The sequence below is a fragment of the Hipposideros armiger genome, unplaced genomic scaffold (genome assembly GCF_001890085.2).
Source record: "Hipposideros armiger isolate ML-2016 unplaced genomic scaffold, ASM189008v1 scaffold_41, whole genome shotgun sequence".
Classification (NCBI taxonomy): Eukaryota; Metazoa; Chordata; class Mammalia; order Chiroptera; family Hipposideridae; genus Hipposideros; species Hipposideros armiger.
This window is the reverse complement of record NW_017731391.1, coordinates 989,608-997,877: the sequence shown is the minus strand read 5'-3', so window position 1 is coordinate 997,877 and position 8,270 is coordinate 989,608. Positions and strand designations below refer to the sequence as shown.

At 38.0% G+C, this 8,270-nt stretch overlaps 1 protein-coding gene across 2 annotated transcripts in view; it reads left to right on the top strand.

Moving 5' to 3' along the window:
• CCDC170 (coiled-coil domain containing 170) overlaps positions 1-8,270 on the top strand; it is an 80,569-nt gene that overhangs the window by 11,849 nt on the left and 60,450 nt on the right. Inside the window, exon 1 of one of the 2 annotated variants that reach the window (XM_019638894.1) lies at positions 4,144-4,224. The exons of the other annotated variant lie outside the window; for it this stretch is intronic. The gene's annotated coding sequence lies outside the window, so the exon portion shown is untranslated. Of the gene's footprint in view, positions 1-4,143; positions 4,225-8,270 lie in introns of those variants that run through there. 2 annotated transcript variants of the gene reach the window in all.

Sequence of the window (8,270 nt, the reverse complement as noted above, 5' to 3'; positions counted from 1 at the left end):
CAGTGTCACTGGCCCTCATATGTGGGATCCGAACCGGGGCCCTCTGGCATCCCAAGCGAGTTCTTAACCATCGCGCCACTCGGCCGGCCCTGATGAGAACTTCTAAGACTTTCAAATATAACATATAGCCATGTTAACTATATATAGTATTGGGTTGTTGGAAAAATCATGACACATATTTGCAACGAAAAGCATAGAAAAAATACGTCATGAATTTTCTGACAACCCAATAATTATGTTGTTCATTACATCCCCAGTACTTACTTATTTATCATATAACTGGAAGTTTGTACCTTTTGATCACTTTTATCCAGTTCTCCCCGCCTCCTTCCCCACTCCTATCCCACCTCTGGTAACCACAAATCTGATCTCTTTTTCTGAGTTTTTTTGTTTTTTAGATTCTACATATAAGTGACATCACACAGTATTTGTCTAATTTATTTCACTTAGTAGAAAGCCCTCGAAGTCCATCCATGTTGTTGCAAATAGCAAGATTTCCTTCTTTTCTATGGCTAAATAGTATTCCATTTATTATACACACGTACACACAAATTTTCCTTTCCATTATATCTGTCTCACAGCTCCTTTATCTATTCATCCTTTGATGGACCCTTAGGTCGCTTCTGTTTCTTGGTTTTTGTAAGTAATGCTGCAGAAAAATTTATCTTAAAATTGCTAGCTCCTGAAACTGAAGAGGAGTATTGAAATGAAGTCCAACAAGACTTAAGCCTCCCTGTGACAATTTTATGACACTAGAGAATCGATCTTTTGGAAGATGGGATAAACTATATTTCAAGTCCATTCCAAGGGAAATATTCTGGAGCAGCCAATTTGAATAAACAACTTATTAAAGTTTAAAGCGCACCACTCAGCATAGACACTAAAATATTGCACGTTGGAAAAAATTTCAATTAAAAGTAATTTATCAAGTGTTTTAATAATAGATGGAGTGGAAAAATCCCATTTGGGAAGTGTTCTAGAATCTGTAACATGTGAAAAGGTATATATAGGATAATGACAAAGAAGATGTTGCATCTAGTTGTCAACAGAGATTTTTGTTTCCATCATTCCTCTCACACAAGCTATTCCATAAGTGGCAATGTTCCCAAATTTGCATTCGTTATTAGCCTCCTCAGTCCAACACCCAAAACCTCCCATGGAGATATAGCCAATATATAATAAATGCTAAACACTGCTAATCACTTAAAATAGGACCTGAAGTTAATTAATGTGCTTGTGCTTTTCTTTGTATCCACCTAAGAAGTTATCTTGCTAATGTGAACAGATTTAAAAAAGAAAAAAACTTCAAAGAACTTTATATTAAAACACAAGCTTCTAAATTGACTAGACCCAAACTGTACAACAGTTATGAACTTATAGAAAGCAGAAGGAATCTTCTAGAAGTGCTTAGAAAGAGATTTATGAATTTTGTTAAAGTTGAATTCTTTGAACTTAACATTAGTTATGGAAATGCAACTCATTACAGCAGCCCGACTTACAGACAGCAATATTGAAGGTCATAAAATAATTCAATTTAGGGAGAAGCGACTTTACGGTTTTTTTCCTTTCTTAACATGTGTACACATGTTTTTGGCACCCTTTGCATATGGGACAATAACATAGTGAATAAAAAACATGGGCTTTGGAGTCAGGCTTTGGTTTAAATTCTAGCTGTGCCATTTCATTCATCCTTCGTTCATTCATTCTATAGGTATTTACTGATTGATACCCAGTCACTGGGGACACAGTGGTGAGCAAAACAGGCATTTTCCTGCCTCTGGGGACATCATAGTCTAGTGGAGGAAGTAGAGATTAAGTAAATAATCATATAATTGAAAAACAGTTAAGTTGGTGATTATATGCTAGATAAGTGTTGGATGACATGAGAGCAAATAACAGAAGAACCTGATTTATATTGAAGGTTTAGGAAGGCTGATTTAAGGACTGAAAGCAGCCTGCACAGTGGCTGGGTAGAGTGAGCCGGAGTAAGAGAGGTTAGAGTTGAGGTAAGAGAGGGGTGGGGGAGAGCCCCTCTGAAACTTGATCAAATTCCTTATCCTCTTTGAAACTAAATTTCCTTTTTGTACAATGTGGATAGTAGTAATAGCTTCACGTGTTTGCTCTCAGGATTAAATGACATTGTATTGAATCATGCTTAATACAGACCTAGCATAATAAATATTTACTCCCTGGTGGCTATAAATAATAATAATAATAATAATAATAATAATAATAATTAATTATAACAACAATGCTTTCATGGAGTTTACATTCTGGTGAGGTGATAATATCCACCTTGAGAATGGAAAGGAGCAAAGAGAGGCTGGTAGTCATTGAAAGAGCTTCAGAGAAAGTTCCATATTTATGCTAGTTTTAGAAACAAATTATTTATTGTAGTCACAACTGAAGGAAAAGGCAAGACAAAACATCATAATATTTTCTGATTAGCAAGTGAATTTAAGTGACATATATCAGCAAGGTTACAGAATAAAGATACTAAAATTATAGAGTGTGAATTAATGTAATTTTTCGTAACGTACATCTAGCATGTAAAACCTTGAGATCAAGATTAACTGTTACACAAGGGGTGACAAAGACAGGAAGCTTCTAAAGACAGGATGAGTTAGAGAAACAATGGCAAACTTATTAGCCCAAGATATTTTCATAACAACATACAGAAAAATTACGAACTATAACATATGGGAAGGGACCTTCACTCTAACAAGGATTAAGATTTATAATTTTGGTTCCTTCAAGGTAAATATTTGATACATGTTTTAAGCTTTAATCGTTATCTAACAAGATATGGATGAATCATTCATGGCCTTGCCTCCCCAGTGTCTTGGGCAACTATCTCCTATCCTCTCCACCTTCTCCTAAAGCTCATATCTGTTCCAGGTTGATTTCTAGCCAGGGCTAATTTTAAAAATATGAGGCTTATTATTTTCTATTTTTACAAGAGGTGAGTGAAATTCCACCTATACTTGTTCCAATTGGCCTTTGTTTAGCAATAGTAAGGTGTTATTATTATAAAATGTGATAGATAAATTCAGCCAGGTAGTTTATCTTTGATATTCTAATCCTAGAGATGTAACCAGAGAAGAAACCTGTTCATTCTTTCCACCCACCTACTTGTCTGTCCATCCATCCATTCATCCACCCATCTATCATCCATTCACCCATCATCCAGTCATTGATTCAACTACATTGGATGGATATCTATTCAACAGGCATTGACGGGGGTTCATCATATGCTAGGAAATGTGCTTGGTGTTAGGATACAAATATAACTGATTTCTAGATTTGGTCTTCAAACCCACAACCTTGTAGCTGATCATTCATTCACTCATTCATTTATTAATATTCAACATGTATTTCACGAGATCCTACTCTGTGCCAGGTACCATTGTAGGCACAGGGGATACAGTGCTGAAAAACACACAAGGGCACGTCCTCATGGAGTTTATGGTCTAGTAGGAGACATAATAAGTAGTGTAGAAGGTAAGGGCTGTGCTTTCCAAAGTGGGCTTGTGCAAAACGATTAATGAGAGGTTCAGGAAGAAAAAGCTGGAACTCTATTTATCTCATTTTACTTAACTTATATTCTTGTGTATATTTGGAAATGTGCCTAATATGTACCGTAGTGCATGTATACCATTTATATATAAATAAATATTTAACTTTATTCCATGAATTTGTACTGATAAGGTTGCATAAACAAAAACATTTGCAGACTCTGGGGTAAAAAACTTGGATTTAGGATCAGATAGAGTTGTGGCTTCGAAGTCACTTTCTGTCACTCATTACCCATGGGTCCTTGCCCAATCCCAAGCTCCTCATCCTTTGTAAGAATTGTTCTAAGGATTGAGTGCAGTAATGATAGTAAGGTGCTTATGTTATGTCTGTTTATATCAAGTCCTCAAAAAAAATGATGACTGATGTTACTATTGTTATTGTTCATGTGATAAATATTAAAATTCAGGTGTCTTCAAAGTTACATAGAAAATATTGAGAAGGGACTGATTAAGCAATGTTGTAAAACTTCCAATAAATTATTGGTGGGAATGTAAGTTGATGGTACTTTATGTGTACCAAACTCCGTAATATTTTTTATTTACTTTAACCCAGTTGTTCCCTTCCCAGGAATTTATCCTAAGGAAACAATCAGAAATTCCAGCAGATTTATAATAGTGACAAATTGGAAAAAGAACTCAATGTCCAAAGGTACGAGAATACTCATATTAAATTATAGCTTTATAATGGAATATTGTACATCTCAACATTTTAAAAGACTATTGGGTGCACATTCATATTTAGTGAAGAAGATGGGATCCAAAGTTATAGTGTGACCCCAACTATGTGTTTTTAAAAAAAGCACACTTTTGCATCAGTCTACATTTGTTTTTGGATGAAGTTCTGTTAGAGCCACTTTCAATCCTGATGTTGAAATGCTTTAAAATGATCACATGAGCTTAGCATATACGACATTTGAGAGCTTGGTAAGTCGGCGTTTGATATACGAAGTCTCTACACTCACCTAACGGGACATATTTCACTGGTCTCGGCCGGAAGTTGGATCCTGATGACAAGGAATGCAGGCTTCGTACCCAGAAGAGAGGCCTCAGAAATGTGTCCGTTCATGCTGTCCACTGATGTTCAGAGGATTGGCCAAAGCGTATGCGTTTCTTCATTCTATGCTCTCCTTCAGAATTATCCTTGAAAAGCCAGAACCCAGGAGAGACGTCTACTTAGACGCCATTGTTTTGACCCTGCTGTCAAAGTGCTTTTACTGAACAAGGGCTTGGGATTACTCAATTGGATTGTTTCAGGGGCTTTGAAATTTGTCATGGTTTCTTCTAGGGAAGAGGTATGCGGTTACTGAGTGACTTGTTTGCTTTACCTCGCAGTCCTAGTGGGTTGTGTGACTCATGCTGATCTTGTTGGAGGAGCCGAATCAAGCTGTGGTCTATCCCTAGCAAGTGCAGAACACCAACAGCGTGTCTACGACACTCACTTCCTCTCGTTAGCTTTTTCCATTTTTTCTTTATTGCTGATGGATTGCTTCCTTTTTGTTTTTCTTGGTTGGACATTGGATAAGAAATAAACCTGAAACTTTGGATGGAAGTTAAAGTCGTGTTCTGAAATCCAGACCTTTGGTAAACTAAAGATTACAGGAAACGCTAGCAGGGTGGGGACATGCCTTTAGCCTATGATGCTGCCGTGGTAAAGGGGAAGCTCTTTAGTGACTGGGAAGTCTGTTCCAGAACACCCACAGGTCAAAGGAAGACAGCTTACCTCCTGTCAGGCCTTCTGGTCATGGGATACATTCACGGTTTCTGGTTTGTCAGTGCTACTGGAGATGGGGGCCACCTCAACCAACCTGTCACAAGGGCAGGGGGCCCAGGAGGAGTCAACCAGCTCCAGGGGCCTGATGGTGTCTGACACAGCAGATGAGAATGGGATGAGACTGTGGAGTGGATCAAATGGGAGGGCTAAGATATTAGTAAAAAGAGCATCCATCCATCCATTCATTCACTTACTCTACAAATGATAACCGAGCGTTTACATTGTGAGGTCCTGAATGGATGCTGGTATGACCTGGTGAACATCACAGTCTTTTCAGGGAGAGAGACATTAAGTACTTAATCATACATATAATTTATTCCCACCATCATGCTATTGGGAGAGGAGAAGTGTAGGTTGCCTTGAGAGGAGAGCTGAAAGATAGCAGTGTGGTTAGTGAGAGTTTTGATTGATAGGCTCTAAAGGAAAAATGGATTGGGAAGACTTCTAAAGTGTCATGAGGCAAAAAGTGGGACTCTGTTTAGTTGTGAACACTGTCCTTTAGTTGATTTTTTGTTGGCCTCTGATCCCTTCTTTGATCTTCCCAGCAGCCTCCTGCTGTGCTCTTTATGAGAGCCTCCATGGAAGGTGTGATGGGACCATTGGAGCAGAGGGGCTGAGCCCTGGTTACAGTGGAGATTATGGGTTCTGTCTTTCACAAGGAAGGCGTTCTGAAAACAGGAGCCTGCCCACTTCAGTCTGTCCTGTGGGTGTGCTGAGGACATTCTTACCATCTTCATGTAACGAGACTTGCTAAGCACTGCAGCTTGAAATCTGCCTTTAATCTTCCTTGTCCTGGACACAAGAGAAAAATTAATTCTAAAAGCCATGGATCTTGTTTTGTCTCCTGGCAAGAATTCTTATAGGAAGGTTAAAAACTATTTGGTTTCTTTGAAAAGTGAAACCTCCAGATTACAGATTGGTCACATTTCCCACCGTCTTCTCAATTTTTACAAAATGGGCGTCTGTGGAGTCTTTGTAGCTGTCAGGAGTGTGTATACTGGACGTCATGCCTTCCTTCTAACAGAATGATGACGCACTATAAGTTTTATTGAGTTTTCTTTGGGCAGAGCTAAGGGGCCACCTTGGAAGAGAAAGCAAGGACTTGTGCAACACAGAAGTTATTTAGGTTGTTTTTTCTCGCTGGCTTGTCCTTTGTTAATTGGAGATCGTTTTTGCAGTTAATAAAAACAAAAAATCATTGAATTCTTGTTTTAATTTTTGAAGACACTTAGTATTTTGGCTATAATGTGATTTTACTCCATTTATTTTAATGGTGAACTTCCTGTCCCAAACGTAGTGAAAACGTGTAGTTGCACAACAGACACATTCTAAGTATTGCTGGAAACCCAGCAATTCTTTCTACTTCTTCCTCCTTGTGATGCTGACGTTCATGTTCAGGGTTCCTGTTGCCTCTGCAGCCAGAAAGGAATTCACAAACATTGTATTCAGTTTCTTAAGTCTGAAGATTAGGATGTGAAGATTAAAAACCTAGTGAATTGGACTCTTCAAACATACTTTCAGTTGTCTTTTGCTTAATTAATTAAGCAATTAACTTTAATATTAAAATTATAGTCACTTTAGAGGTAATGAAGTTTGGGGGGTATCCTTCAGCCATTAAAAAATACTTTTTGCATTCATACTTATGGCTCTAGAAAATATATTATTTTGTTGAACGTGTATTTTAAAAATCATAAATGGTATCATACTGTTAGTTTTGTTCTCTATTTTAAAAATAGTATGATACCTACCCATGTTGCTCCAAATATTGTAGATTTAGTTCAGTTCTTTTACTTGCTTTCTAGGTTTCCATATTATGGGTGGTTCTATACAGATGTATTATAGCTGGTCAACTGGTGGACACTACAAACCATGAACATTTGTGTAGGATTAGAATTGTACATCGTAGGGTATATGCCAAAATGCCTCCCTCAGAGGCAGGGACATTGTGTGTACCCATTCATTAAATATGCTTTAAATTTATTTTTTAAAATTATAAGCACAGAAAAGCAATCATTGCTTCCAGACCCACTACCAGTTGTTTGATATTTGGCAATAGAATTTCCTTTTTAGGCCTAAATTACCTCATTTTCAGGTGAGGGGATAAGAACAGTTTCTACTCATAGGGTTGTTGTGAAGAGTGAATGGGAATAGTTCCTGGTTAGGAGCTATTACTTGTGATTTATATATATAAAAAGCACCGTATATACATATATATGTATTTATACTACACACACACAGACACACACACACACACACACACGGTATATATATAGTATATCTCATAACCTATATATAGAGGGTGCCAAAAAATGTATACACATTTTAAGAAAGGAAAAAACTGTATTAAAATTATGCTGATGGTAATCATTTTGAGCACCTCTTTGTAACTGCAGAAGTCAAACATGACTTGTATTCATCTTTTGTTATCAGTATATATTATTACAATTTTAATACAGCTTTCTTTCTTAAAATGTGTATACATGCATTTGGCACCCTCTGTATAATAAGGATTGGTATTTGAAGCAAACCCCCAAAAGGTGTGCCATCTATAGTAAGTTTTTCTAACTGCAGCGCCTCCACACCCAATGAAAAGAAGACTTAATTTTTTTTTTTAAAAAATTTTTTTTGGGGAATGGGGGGATGGGAACAGTGCTGGGGAAGTGGGGGAAGGGGAACAGACAAGTTGCTGTCGTTTTGTTCTTCAGTCTAGTTGTCTAGGACATTGCTTCACTGGCCCAAGTTGGCATCATCATTGTGCTCCTCCCGGGCGAGACAGATCAGTTGCCAGCTTCTGGACGGCCGCTCACTGCGGCTGCTGGCCGCTCATGCTGGCTGCTGGCTACACACGGTAACCCATGGCAGCCCACTGCAGCAGGGGACTGCAGCCTACGCTGTCGCCGGCGACTCATGGTAGCCCAGCTCCA